Below are 13958 nucleotides of genomic sequence, written 5' to 3' on the forward strand. Positions count from 1 at the left end.
AAACAGAGGTGCTGAATCAGAGGGCGAGAAACTGAGGAGCTGAAACAGTGGGGATAATACAGAGGGGCTGAAACAGAGGGCGAGAAACAGACGGGATAAAACAGGGGGGGAGAAACGGGGGGATGAAACAGGGTGGCTGAAACAGAGGGCGATAAGCAGAGGGCGAGAAACAGAGGGCGAGAAACACAGGGGCTGAACCAGGGGGCCTCAAACAGAGGGGCTGAAACAGCGGGCGAGAAACAGAAGGTCAGAAACAGAGGGCGAGAAACAGAGGGCGAGATACAGAGGGCAAGAAACAGAGAGTGAGAAACAGAGGGCTGAAACAGAGGGCGAGAAACAGAGGGTCTGAAACAGAGAGCGAGAATCAGAGGGACTGAAACAGAGGGTCTGAAACAGTGGGGCTGAAACAGAGGGGCTGAAACAGAGGGTAAGAAACAGATGTGGTGAAACTGACGGGCAGAAACAGAGGGCGAGATACACAAGGCGAGAAACAGAGGGCGAGAAACAGAGTGGCTGAAACAGAGGGCGAGAAACAGAGGGGCTGAAACAGAGGGGCTGAAACAGAGGGGCTGAAACAGAGAGCGAGAAACAGAGGGTCTGAAACAGAGGGGCTGAAACAGAGAGTGAGAAACAGAGGGCGAGAAACAGAGGGAGAGATACAGAGGGCAAGAAACAGAGAGCGAGAAACAGAGGGCTGAAAAAGAGGGCGAGAAACAGAGGGCGAGAAACAGAGGCCGAGAATCAGATGAACTGAAACAGAGGGTCTGAAACAGTGTAGCTGAAACAGAGGTGCTGAAACAGAGGGAAAGAAACAGATGGGGTGAAACTGACGAGCTGAAACAGAGGGCGAGATACACAAGGCGAGAAACAGAGGGCGAGAAACAGAGTGGCTGAAACAGAGGGCGAGAAACAGAGGGGCTGAAACAGAGGGGCTGAAACAGAGGGGCTGAAACACAGGGGCTGAAACACCGGGGCTGAAACAGAGAGCGAAAAACAGAGGGTCTGAAACAGAGGGCGAGAAACAGAGGGGCTGAAACAGAGAGTGAAAAACAGAGAGCGAGAAACAGAGGGGCTGAAACAGAGGGCGAGAAACAGAAGGTGAGAAACAGAGGGTGAGATACAGAGGGGCTGAAACCGAGGGTGAGAATCAGAGGCTGAAACAGACGGTCTGAAACAGTGGGGCGGAAACAGAGGGGCTGAAACATAGGGTAAGAAACAGATGGGGTGAAACTGATGGGCTGAAACAGAGCACGAAATACACAAGGCGAGAAACAGAGGGCGAGAAACAGATTGGCTGAAACAGAGGGCGAGAAACAGAGGGGCTGAAACAGTGGGGCTGAAACAGAGGAACTGAAACAGAGGGGCTTAAACACAGGGGCTGAAACAGAGAGCGAGAGACAGAGGGTCTGAAACAGAGGGCGAGAAACAGAGGGGCTGAAACACCGGGGCTGAAACAGAGAGCGAAAAACAGAGGGTCTGAAACAGAGGGCGAGAAACAGAGGGGCTGAAACTGTGGGTTAGAAACAGATGGGGTGAAACAGACGGGCTGAAACAGGGGGCGAGAGACACAAGGCGAAAAACAGAGGGCGAGAAACAAAGTGGCAGAAACAGAGGGCGAGAAACAGAGGGCGAGAAACAGAGGGACTGAAACAGTGGGGCTGAAACAGAGGGGCTGAAACAGAGGGCGAGAATCAGAGGGGTTGAAACACAGGGTCTGAAACAGTGGGGCTGAAACAGAGGGGCTGAAACAGAGGGTAAGAAAGAGATGGGGTTGACACTGACGGGCTGAAACAGAGGGCGGGATACACAAGGCGAGAAACAGAGGGTGAGTTCAGAGTGGCTGAAACAGAGGGCGACAAACAGAGGGGCTGAAACAGAGGGGCTGAAAGAGAGGGGCTGAAACACAGGGCTGAAACAGCAGGTGAGAAACAGAGAGTGAGAAACAGAGTGCGACAAACAGAAGGCGAGAAACAGAGGGCGAGGAACAGAGGGCTAGATACAGAGGGGCTGATACAGGGGTCGAGAAACAGAGGTGCTGAATCAGAGGGCGAGAAACTGAGGAGCTGAAACAGTGGGGATAATACAGAGGGGCTGAAACAGAGGGCGAGAAACAGACGGGATAAAACAGAGGGGGAGAAACGGGGGGATGAAACAGGGTTGGCTGAAACAGAGGGCGATAAGCAGAGGGCGAGAAACAGAGGGCGAGAAACACAGGGGCTGAACCAGGGGGCCTGAAACAGAGCGGCTGAAACAGAGAGTGAGAAACAGAGAGCGAGAAACAGAGGGGCTGAAACAGCGGGCGAGAAACAGAAGGTCAGAAACAGAGGTCGAGAAACAGAGGGCGAGATACAGAGGGCAAGAAACAGAGAGCGAGAAACAGAGGGTTGAAACAGAGGGTGAGAAACAGAGGGTCTGAAACAGAGAGCGAGAATCAGAGGGACTGAAACAGAGGGTCTGAAACAGTGGGGCTGAAACAGAGGGGCTGAAACAGAGGGTAAGAAACAGATGTGGTGAAACTGACGGGCAGAAACAGAGGGCGAGATACACAAGGCGAGAAACAGAGGGCGAGAAACAGAGTGGCTGAAACAGAGGGTGAGAAACAGAGGGGCTGAAACAGAGGGGCTTTAAACAGAGGGGCTGAAACAGAGAGCGAGAAACAGAGGGTCTGAAACAGAGGGCGAGAAACAGAGGGGCTGAAACAGAGGGGCTGAAACAGAGAGTGAGAAACAGTGAGCGAGAAACAGAGGGTCTGAAACAGAGAGCGAGAAACAGAAGGTGAGAAACAGAGGGCGAGAAACAGAGGGCAAGATACAGAGGGTCTGAAACAGTGGGGCTGAAACAGAGGGGCTGAAACAGAGGGTAAGAAACAGATGTGGTGAAACTGACGGGCAGAAACAGAGGGCGAGATACACAAGGCGAGAAACAGAGGGCGAGAAACAGAATGGCTGAAACAGAGGGTGAGAAACAGAGGGGCTGAAACAGAGGGGCTGAAACAGAGGGGCTGAAACAGAGAGCGAGAAACAGAGGGTCTGAAACAGAGGGCGAGAAACAGAGGGGCTGAAACAGAGGGGCTGAAACAGAGAGTGAGAAACAGTGAGCGAGAAACAGAGGGTCTGAAACAGAGAGCGAGAAACAGAAGGTGAGAAACAGAGGGCGAGAAACAGAGGGCAAGATACACAGGGCAAAAAACAGAGAGCGAGAAACAGAGGGGCTGAAACAGAGGGCGAGAAACAGAGGAGCTGAAACAGAGGGCGAGAATCAGAGGGACGGAAACAGAGGGTCTGAAACAGAGGGGCTGAAACAGAGGGCGAGAATCGGAGGGGCTGAAACACAGGTCTGAAACAGTGGGGCTGAAACAGAGGGGCTTAAACAGAGGGTTAGAAACAGATGGGTTAACACTGACGGGCTGAAACAGAGGGCGGGATACACAAGGCGAGAAACAGAGGGCGAGTTCAGAGTGGCTGAAACAGAGGGCGGGAAACAGAGGGGCTGAATCTGAGGGGCTGAAACAGAGGGGCTGAAAGAGAGGGGCTGAAACACAGGTGCTGAAACAGCGGGTGAGAAACAGAGAGTGAGAAACAGAGTGCGACAAACAGACGGCGAGAAACAGAGGGCGAGGAACAGGGGGCTAGATACAGAGGGGCTGATACAGCGGTCGAGAAACAGAGGTGCTGAATCAGAGGGCGAGAAACTGAGGGGCTGAAACAGTGGGGATAAAACAGAGGGGCTGAAACAGAGGGCGAGAAACAGACGGGATAAAACAGAGGGGGAGAAACGGGGGGATGAAACAGGGTGGCTGAAACAGAGGGCGAGAAGCAGAGGGCGAGAAACAGAGGGCTAGAAACACAGTGGCTGAACCAGGGGGCCTGAAACAGAGGGGCTGAAACAGAGAGTGAGAAACAGAGGGCGAGAAACAGAGGGAGAGATACAGAGGGCAAGAAACAGAGAGCGAGAAACAGAGGGCTGAAACAGAGGGCGAGAAACAGAGGGGCTGAAACAGAGGGCGAGAATCAGATGAACTGAAACAGAGGGTCTGAAACAGTGTAGCTGAAACAGAGGTGCTGAAACAGAGGGAAAGAAACAGATGGGGTGAAACTGACGAGCTGAAACAGAGGGCGAGATACACAAGGCGAGAAACAGAGGGCGAGAAACAGAGTGGCTGAAACAGAGGGCGAGAAACAGAGGGGCTGAAACAGAGGGGCTGAAACAGAGGGGCTGAAACACAGGGGCTGAAACACAGGGGCTGAAACAGAGAGCGAGAAACAGAGGGTCAGAAACAGAGGGCGAGAAACAGATGGGGTGAAACAGAGAGTGAAAAACAGAGAGCGAGAAACAGAGGGGCTGAAACAGAGGGCGAGAAACAGAAGGTGAGAAACAGAGGGCGAGATACAGAGGGGCTGAAACCGAGGGCGAGAATCAGAGAGGCTGAAACAGAGGGTCTGAAACAGTGGGGCAGAAACAGTGGGGCTGAAACAGAGGGACTGAAACAGAGGGGCTTAAACACAGGGGCTGAAACAGAGATCGAGGAACAGAGGGTCTGAAACAGAGGGCGAGAAACAGAGGGGCTGAAACAGAGGGGCTGAAACAGAGAGCGAGAAACAGAGGGCGAGAAACAGAAGGTGAGATACAGAGGGCGAGAAACAGAGGGTCTGAAACAGTGGGGCTGAAACAGAGGCGCTGAAACTGTGGGTGAAAAACAGATGGGGTGAAACAGACGGGCTGAAACAGAGGGCGAGAGACACAAGGCGAAAAACAGAGGGCGAGAAAAAAAGTGGCTGAAACAGAGGGCGAGAAACAGAGGGCGAGAAACAGAGGGACTGAAACAGTGGGGCTGAAACAGAGGGGCTGAAACAGAGGGCGAGAATCAGAGGGGTTGAAACACAGGGTCTGAAACAGTGGGGCTGAAACAGAGGGGCTGAAACAGAGGGCTAGAAAGAGATGGGGTTGACACTGACGGGCTGAAACAGAGGGCGGGATACACAAGGCGAGAAACAGAGGGTGAGTTCAGAGTGGCTGAAACAGAGGGCGACAAACAGAGGGGCTGAAACAGAGGGGCTGAAAGAGAGGGGCTGAAACACAGGGCTGAAACAGCGGGTGAGAAACAGAGAGAAACAGAGTGCGACAAACAGAAGGCGAGAAACAGAGGGCGAGGAACAGAGGGCTAGATACAGAGGGGCTGATACAGGGGTCGAGAAACAGAGGTGCTGAATCAGAGGGCGAGAAACTGAGGGGCTGAAACAGTGGGGATAAAACAGAGGGGCTGAAACAGAGGGCGAGAAACAGACGGGATAAAACAGAGGGGGAGAAACGGGGGGATGAAACAGGGTGGCTGAAACAGAGGGCGAGAAGCAGAGGGCGAGAAACAGAGGGCTAGAAACACAGTGGCTGAACCAGGGGGCCTGAAACAGAGGGGCTGAAACAGAGAGTGAGAAACAGAGGGCGAGAAACAGAGGGAGAGATACAGAGGGCAAGAAACAGAGAGCGAGAAACAGAGGGCTGAAACAGAGGGCGAGAAACAGAGGGGCTGAAACAGAGGGCGAGAATCAGATGAACTGAAACAGAGGGTCTGAAACAGTGTAGCTGAAACAGAGGTGCTGAAACAGAGGGAAAGAAACAGATGGGGTGAAACTGACGAGCTGAAACAGAGGGCGAGATACACAAGGCGAGAAACAGAGGGCGAGAAACAGAGTGGCTGAAACAGAGGGCGAGAAACAGAGGGGCTGAAACAGAGGGGCTGAAACAGAGGGGCTGAAACACAGGGGCTGAAACACAGGGGCTGAAACAGAGAGCGAGAAACAGAGGGTCTGAAACAGAGGGCGAGAAACAGATGGGGTGAAACAGAGAGTGAAAAACAGAGAGCGAGAAACAGAGGGGCTGAAACAGAGGGCGAGAAACAGAAGGTGAGAAACAGAGGGCGAGATACAGAGGGGCTGAAACCGAGGGCGAGAATCAGAGAGGCTGAAACAGAGGGTCTGAAACAGTGGGGCAGAAACAGTGGGGCTGAAACAGAGGGACTGAAACAGAGGGGCTTAAACACAGGGGCTGAAACAGAGATCGAGGAACAGAGGGTCTGAAACAGAGGGCGAGAAACAGAGGGGCTGAAACAGAGGGGCTGAAACAGAGAGCGAGAAACAGAGGGCGAGAAACAGAAGGTGAGATACAGAGGGCGAGAAACAGAGGGTCTGAAACAGTGGGGCTGAAACAGAGGCGCTGAAACTGTGGGTGAAAAACAGATGGGGTGAAACAGACGGGCTGAAACAGAGGGCGAGAGACACAAGGCGAAAAACAGAGGGCGAGAAAAAAAGTGGCTGAAACAGAGGGCGAGAAACAGAGGGCGAGAAACAGAGGGACTGAAACAGTGGGGCTGAAACAGAGGGGCTGAAACAGAGGGCGAGAATCAGAGGGGTTGAAACACAGGGTCTGAAACAGTGGGGCTGAAACAGAGGGGCTGAAACAGAGGGCTAGAAAGAGATGGGGTTGACACTGACGGGCTGAAACAGAGGGCGGGATACACAAGGCGAGAAACAGAGGGTGAGTTCAGAGTGGCTGAAACAGAGGGCGACAAACAGAGGGGCTGAAACAGAGGGGCTGAAAGAGAGGGGCTGAAACACAGGGCTGAAACAGCGGGTGAGAAACAGAGAGAAACAGAGTGCGACAAACAGAAGGCGAGAAACAGAGGGCGAGGAACAGAGGGCTAGATACAGAGGGGCTGATACAGGGGTCGAGAAACAGAGGTGCTGAATCAGAGGGCGACAAACTGAGGGGCTGAAACAGTGGGGATAATACAGAGGGGCTGAAACAGAGGGCGGGAAACAGACGGGATAAAACAGAGGGGGAGAAACGGGGGGATGAAACAGGGTGGCTGAAACAGAGGACGAGAAGCAGAGGGCGAGAAACAGAGGGCGAGAAACACAGGGGCTGAACCAGGGGGCCTGAAACAGAGCGGCTGAAACAGGGAGTGAGAAACAGAGAGCGAGAAACAGAGGGGCTGAAACAGCGGGCGAGAAACAGAAGGTGAGAAACAGAGGGCGAGAAGCAGAGGGCTGAAACAGAGGGTGAGAAACAGAGGGGCTGAAACAGAGGGCGAGAATCAGAGGGACTGAAACAGAGGGTCTGAAACAGTGGGGCTGAAACAGAGGGGCTGAAACAGAGGGTAAGAAACAGATGTGGTGAAACTGACGGGCAGAAACAGAGGGCGAGATACACAAGGCGAGAAACAGAGGGCGAGAAACAGAGTGGCTGAAACAGAGGGTGAGAAACAGAGGGGCTGAAACAGAGGGGCTGAAACAGAGGGGCTGAAACAGAGAGCGAGAAACAGAGGGTCTGAAACAGAGGGCGAGAAACAGAGGGGCTGAAACAGAGGGGCTGAAACAGAGAGTGAGAAACAGTGAGCGAGAAACAGAGGGTCTGAAACAGAGAGCGAGAAACAGAAGGTGAGAAACAGAGGGCGAGAAACAGAGGGCAAGATACAGAGGGCAAAAAACAGAGAGCGAGAAACAGAGGGGCTGAAACAGAGGGCGAGAAACAGAGGGGCTGAAACAGAGGGCGAGAATCAGAGGGACGGAAACAGAGGGTCTGAAACAGTGGGGCTGAAAGAAAGGCGCTGAAACAGAGGGTTAGAAACAGATGGGGTGAAACAGACGGGCTGAAACAGAGGGCGAGATACACAAGGCGAAAAACAGAGGGCGAGAAACAGAGGGCGAGAAACAGAGGGACTGAAACAGTGGGGCTGAAACAGAGGAGCTGAAACAGAGAGCGTGAATCAGAGGGGCTGAAACAGAGGGTCTGAAACAGTGGGGCAGAAACAGAGAGGCTGAAACAGAGGGTAGGAAACAGATGGCTTGAAACTGACGGGCTAAAACAGAGGGCGAGATACACAAGGCGAGAAACAGAGGGAGAGTTCAGAGTGGCTGAAACAGAGGGCGAGAAACAGAGTGCGAGAAACAGAGTGGCTGAAACAGAGGGGCTGAAAGAGAGGGGCTGAAACAGAGAGTAAGGAACAGAGAGTGAGAAACAGAGGGGCTGAAACAGCGGGCGAGAAACAGAAGGTGAGAAACAGAGGGCGAGCAACAGAGGGGCTGAAACAGAGGGCGAGATTCAGAGGGACTGAAACAGAGGGTCTGAAACAGTGTGGCTGAAACAGAGGGGCTGAAACAGAGAGCGAGAAACAGAGGGCGAGAAACAGAAGGTGAGATACAGAGGGCGAGAAACAGAGGGTCTGAAACAGTGGGGCTGAAACAGAGGCGCTGAAACTGTGGGTGAAAAACAGATGGGGTGAAACAGACGGGCTGAAACAGAGGGCGAGAGACACAAGGCGAACAACAGAGGGCGAGAAAAAAAGTGGCTGAAACAGAGGGCGAGAAACAGAGGGCGAGAAACAGAGGGACTGAAACAGTGGGGCTGAAACAGAGGGACTGAAACAGAGGGCGAGAATCAGAGGGGTTGAAACACAGGGTCTGAAACAGTGGGGCTGAAACAGAGGGGCTGAAACAGAGGACTAGAAAGAGATGGGGTTGACACTGACGGGCTGAAACAGAGGGCGGGATACACAAGGCGAGAAACAGAGGGTGAGTTCAGAGTGGCTGAAACAGAGGGCGACAAACAGAGGGGCTGAAACAGAGGGGCTGAAAGAGAGGGGCTGAAACACAGGGCTGAAACAGCGGGTGAGAAACAGAGAGAAACAGAGTGCGACAAACAGAAGGCGAGAAACAGAGGGCGAGGAACAGAGGGCTAGATACAGAGGGGCTGATACAGGGGTCGAGAAACAGAGGTGCTGAATCAGAGGGCGACAAACTGAGGGGCTGAAACAGTGGGGATAATACAGAGGGGCTGAAACAGAGGGCGGGAAACAGACGGGATAAAACAGAGGGGGAGAAACGGGGGGATGAAACAGGGTGGCTGAAACAGAGGACGAGAAGCAGAGGGCGAGAAACAGAGGGCGAGAAACACAGGGGCTGAACCAGGGGGCCTGAAACAGAGCGGCTGAAACAGAGAGTGAGAAACAGAGAGCGAGAAACAGAGGGGCTGAAACAGCGGGCGAGAAACAGAAGGTGAGAAACAGAGGGCGAGAAGCAGAGGGCGAGATACAGAGGGCAAGAAACAGAGAGCGAGAAACAGAGGGCTGAAACAGAGGGTGAGAAACAGAGGGGCTGAAACAGAGGGCGAGAATCAGAGGGACTGAAACAGAGGGTCTGAAACAGTGGGGCTGAAACAGAGGGGCTGAAACAGAGGGTAAGAAACAGATGTGGTGAAACTGATGGGCAGAAACAGAGGGCGAGATACACAAGGCGAGAAACAGAGGGCGAGAAACAGAGTGGCTGAAACAGAGGGTGAGAAACAGAGGGGCTGAAACAGAGGGGCTGAAACAGAGGGGCTGAAACAGAGAGCGAGAAACAGAGGGTCTGAAACAGAGGGCGAGAAACAGAGGGGCTGAAACAGAGGGGCTGAAACAGAGAGTGAGAAACAGTGAGCGAGAAACAGAGGGTCTGAAACAGAGAGCGAGAAACAGAAGGTGAGAAACAGAGGGCGAGAAACAGAGGGCAAGATACAGAGGGCAAAAAACAGAGAGCGAGAAACAGAGGGGCTGAAACAGAGGGCGAGAAACAGAGGGGCTGAAACAGAGGGCGAGAATCAGAGGGACGGAAACAGAGGGTCTGAAACAGTGGGGCTGAAAGAAAGGCGCTGAAACAGAGGGTTAGAAACAGATGGGGTGAAACAGACGGGCTGAAACAGAGGGCGAGATACACAAGGCGAAAAACAGAGGGCGAGAAACAGAGGGCGAGAAACAGAGGGACTGAAACAGTGGGGCTGAAACAGAGGAGCTGAAACAGAGGGCGTGAATCAGAGGGGCTGAAACAGAGGGTCTGAAACAGTGGGGCAGAAACAGAGAGGCTGAAACAGAGGGTAGGAAACAGATGGCTTGAAACTGACGGGCTAAAACAGAGGGCGAGATACACAAGGCGAGAAACAGAGGGAGAGTTCAGAGTGGCTGAAACAGAGGGCGAGAAACAGAGGGCGAGAAACAGAGTGGCTGAAACAGAGGGGCTGAAAGAGAGGGGCTGAAACAGAGAGTAAGGAACAGAGAGCGAGAAACAGAGGGGCTGAAACAGCGGGCGAGAAACAGAAGGTGAGAAACAGAGGGCGAGCAACAGAGGGGCTGAAACAGAGGGCGAGATTCAGAGGGACTGAAACAGAGGGTCTGAAACAGTGTGGCTGAAACAGAGGGGCTGAAACAGAGAGTAAGAAACAGATGGGGTGAAACTGACGGGCTGAAACAGAGGGCGAGATACACAAGGCGAGAAACAGAGGGCGAGAAACAGAGTGGCTGAAACAGAGGGTGAGAAACAGAGGGGCTGAAACAGAGGGGCTGAAACAGAGGGGCTGAAACAGAGAGCGAGAAACAGAGGGTCTGAAACAGAGGGCGAGAAACAGAGGGGCTGAAACAGAGGGGCTGAAACAGAGAGTGAGAAACGGTGAGCGAGAAACAGAGGGTCTGAAACAGAGAGCGAGAAACAGAAGGTGAGAAACAGAGGGCGAGAAACAGAGGGCAAGATACAGAGGCCAAAAATCAGAGAGCGAGAAACAGACTGGCTGAAACAGAGGGCGAGAAACAGAGGGGCTGAAACAGAGGGCGAGAATCAGAGGGACGGAAACAGAGGGTCTGAAACAGTGGGGCTGAAAGAAAGGCGCTGAAACAGAGGGTTAGAAACAGATGGGGTGAAACAGACGGGCTGAAACAGAGGGCGAGATACACAAGGCGAAAAACAGAGGGCGAGAAACAAAGTGGCTGAAACAGAGGGTGAGAAACAGAGGGCGAGAAACAGAGGGACTGAAACAGTGGGGCTGAAACAGAGGAGCTGAAACAGAGGGCGTGAATCAGAGGGGCTGAAACAGAGGGTCTGAAACAGTGGGGCAGAAACAGAGAGGCTGAAACAGAGGGTAGGAAACAGATGGCTTGAAACTGACGGGCTGAAACAGAGGGCGAGATACACAAGGCGAGAAACAGAGGGAGAGTTCAGAGTGGCTGAAACAGAGGGCGAGAAACAAAGGGCGAGAAACAGAGGGGCTGAAAGAGAGGGGCTGAAACAGAGAGTAAGGAACAGAGAGCGAGAAACAGAGGGGCTGAAACAGCGGGCGAGAAACAGAAGGTGAGAAACAGAGGGCGAGCAACAGAGGGGCTGAAACAGAGGGCGAGATTCAGAGGGACTGAAACAGAGGGTCTGAAACAGTGTGGCTGAAACAGAGGGGCTGAAACAGAGAGTAAGAAACAGATGGGGTGAAACTGACGGGCTGAAACAGAGGGCGAGCTACACAAGGCGAGAAAGAGAGTGCGAGAAACAGAGTGTCTGAAACAGAGGGCGAGAAACAGAGGGGCTGAAACAGAGGGGCTGAAACAGAGGGGCTGAAACAGAGGGGCTGAAACACAGGGGCTGAAACAGAGAGCGAGACACAGAGGGTCTGAAACAGAGGGCGAGAAACAGAGGGGCTGAAACAGAGGGGCTGAAACAGAGAGTGAGAAACAGAGGGCGAGACCAGAGGGGCTGATACAGAGGGCGAGAAACAGAAGGTGAGAAACAGAGAGCGAGAAACAGAGGGGCTGAAACAGAGGATGAGAAACAGAGGGGCTGAAATAGAGGGCGAGAATCAGAGGGACTGAAACAGAGGGTCTGAAACAGTGGGGTTGAAACAGAGGCACTGAAACAGAAGGTTAGAAACAGATGGGGTGAAACAGACGGGCTGAAACAGAGGGCGAGATACACAAGGCGAATAACAGAGGGCTAAAAAAAGTGACTGAAACAGAGTGCGAGAAACAGAGGGACTGAAACAGTGGGGATAAAACAGGGTGGCTGAAACAGAGGGTGGGAAACAGACGGGATAAAACAGAGGGGGAGAAACGGAGTGATGAAACAGGGTGGCTGAAATAGAGGGCGAGAAGCAGAAGTTGAGAAACAGAGAGCAAGAAACACAGGGGCTGAACCAGGGGGCCTGAAACAGAGGCACTGAAACGGAGGCTGAGAAACTGAGCAGCTGAAACAGAGGGCGAGAAACGGTGCGGCTGAAACAGAGGGGCTGAAACAGAGGGGCAGAAACAGAGGGGATGAAGTGGAGGTCGAGAAAGAGAGGGGCTGAAACAGAGGGGCTGAAACAGAATGGTTGAAACAGTAGGGCTGCAACAGAGTGCGAGAAACTGAGGGGCTGAAACAGAGGGGCTGAAACAGAGGGTGAGAAACAGAGGGGCAGAAATGGAGGGCAAGAAACAGTGGGGCTGAAAAAGAGGTGCTGAAACAGAGGGGCAAGAAACAGAGTTGCTGAAACAGAGGGTCTGAAACAGAGGGGCTGAAACAGAGGGCGAGATCCAGAGGGCGAGAAACAGAGAGCGAGAAACAGAGGTCTGAAACAGAGGGCGAGAAACAGAGGGGCTGAAACAGAGGGCGAGAATCAGAGGGGCTGAAACAGACAGTCTGAAACAGTGGGGCTGAAACAGAGGGTTAGAAACAGATGGGGTGAAATAGACGGGCTGAAACAGAGGGTTAGAAACAGATGGGGTGAAACAGTGGGCTGAAACAGAGGGCGAGAATCAGAGAGGCTGAAACAGAGGGTCTGAAACAGTGGGGCGGAAACAGATGGGATGAAACAGTGGGCGAGAATCAGAGGGGCTGAAACAGAGGGTCTGAAACAGTGTGGCTGAAACAGAGGGGCTGAAACATTGGGTAAGAAACAGATGGGGTGAAACTGACAGGCTGAAACAGATTGCGCGAAATACACAAGGCGAGAAACAGAGGGTCTGAAACAGTGTGGCTGAAACAGAGGGCGAGAAACAGAGGGGCTGAAACAGAGGGGCTGAAACAGAGGGGATGAAACACAGGGTCTGAAACAGAGCGCGAGAAACAGAGGGGCTCAAACAGAGGGGCCGAAACAGAGAGCGAGAAACAGAGGGCGAGAAACAGAAGGTGAGAAACAGAGGGCGAGAAACAGAGGGTCTGAAACAGTGGGGCTGAAACAGAGGGCGAGAAACAGAGGGGCTGAAACAGAGGGGCTGAAACAGAGGGGCTGAAACACAGGGTCTGAAACAGAGCGCGAGAAACAGAGGGGCTGAAACAGAGGGGCTGAAACAGAGAGCGAGAAACAGAGGGCGAGAAACAGAAGGTGAGAAACAGAGGGCGAGAAACAGAGGGTCTGAAACAGTGGGGCTGAAACAGAGGCGCTGAAACAGAGGGTTAGAAACAGATGGGGTGAAACAGATGGGCTGAAACAGAGGGCGAGATACACAAGGCGAAAAACAGAGGGCGAGAAACAAAGTGGCTGAAAAAGAGGGCGAGAAACAGAGGGCGAGAAACAGAGGGACTGAAACAGTGGGGCTGAAACAGAGGGGCTGAAACAGAGGGCGAGAATCGGAGGGGCTGAAACACAGGGTCTGAAACAGTGGGGCTGAAACAGAGGGGCTTAAACAGAGGGTTAGAAACAGATGGGTTAACACTGACTGGCTGAAACAGAGGGCGGGATACACAAGGCGAGAAACAGTGGGCGAGTTCAGAGTGGCTGAAACAGAGGGCGGGAAACAGAGGGTGAGAAACACAGGGGCTGAAACAGAGGGGCTGAAAGAGAGGGGCTGAATCACAGGGGCTGAAACAGCGGGTGAGAAACAGAGAGTGAGAGACAGAGTGAGACAAACAGACGGCGAGAAACAGAGGGCGAGGAACAGGGGGCAAGATACAGAGGGGCTGATACAGCGGTCGAGAAACAGAGGTGCTGAATCAGAGGGCGAGAAACTGAGGGGCTGAAACAGTGGGGATAAAACAGAGGGGCTGAAACAGAGGGCGAGAAACAGACGGGATAAAACAGAGGGGGAGAAACGGGGGGATGAAACAGGGTGGCAGAAACAGAGGACGAGAAGCAGAGGGCGAGAAACAGAGGGCTAGAAACACAGGGGCTGAACCAGGAGGCCTGAAACAGAGGGG

Source organism: Chiloscyllium plagiosum, unplaced genomic scaffold (genome assembly GCF_037043375.1).
Source record: "Chiloscyllium plagiosum isolate Xiang-an unplaced genomic scaffold, Cpla_swu_hap1 HiC_scaffold_26, whole genome shotgun sequence".
Classification (NCBI taxonomy): Eukaryota; Metazoa; Chordata; class Chondrichthyes; order Orectolobiformes; family Hemiscylliidae; genus Chiloscyllium; species Chiloscyllium plagiosum.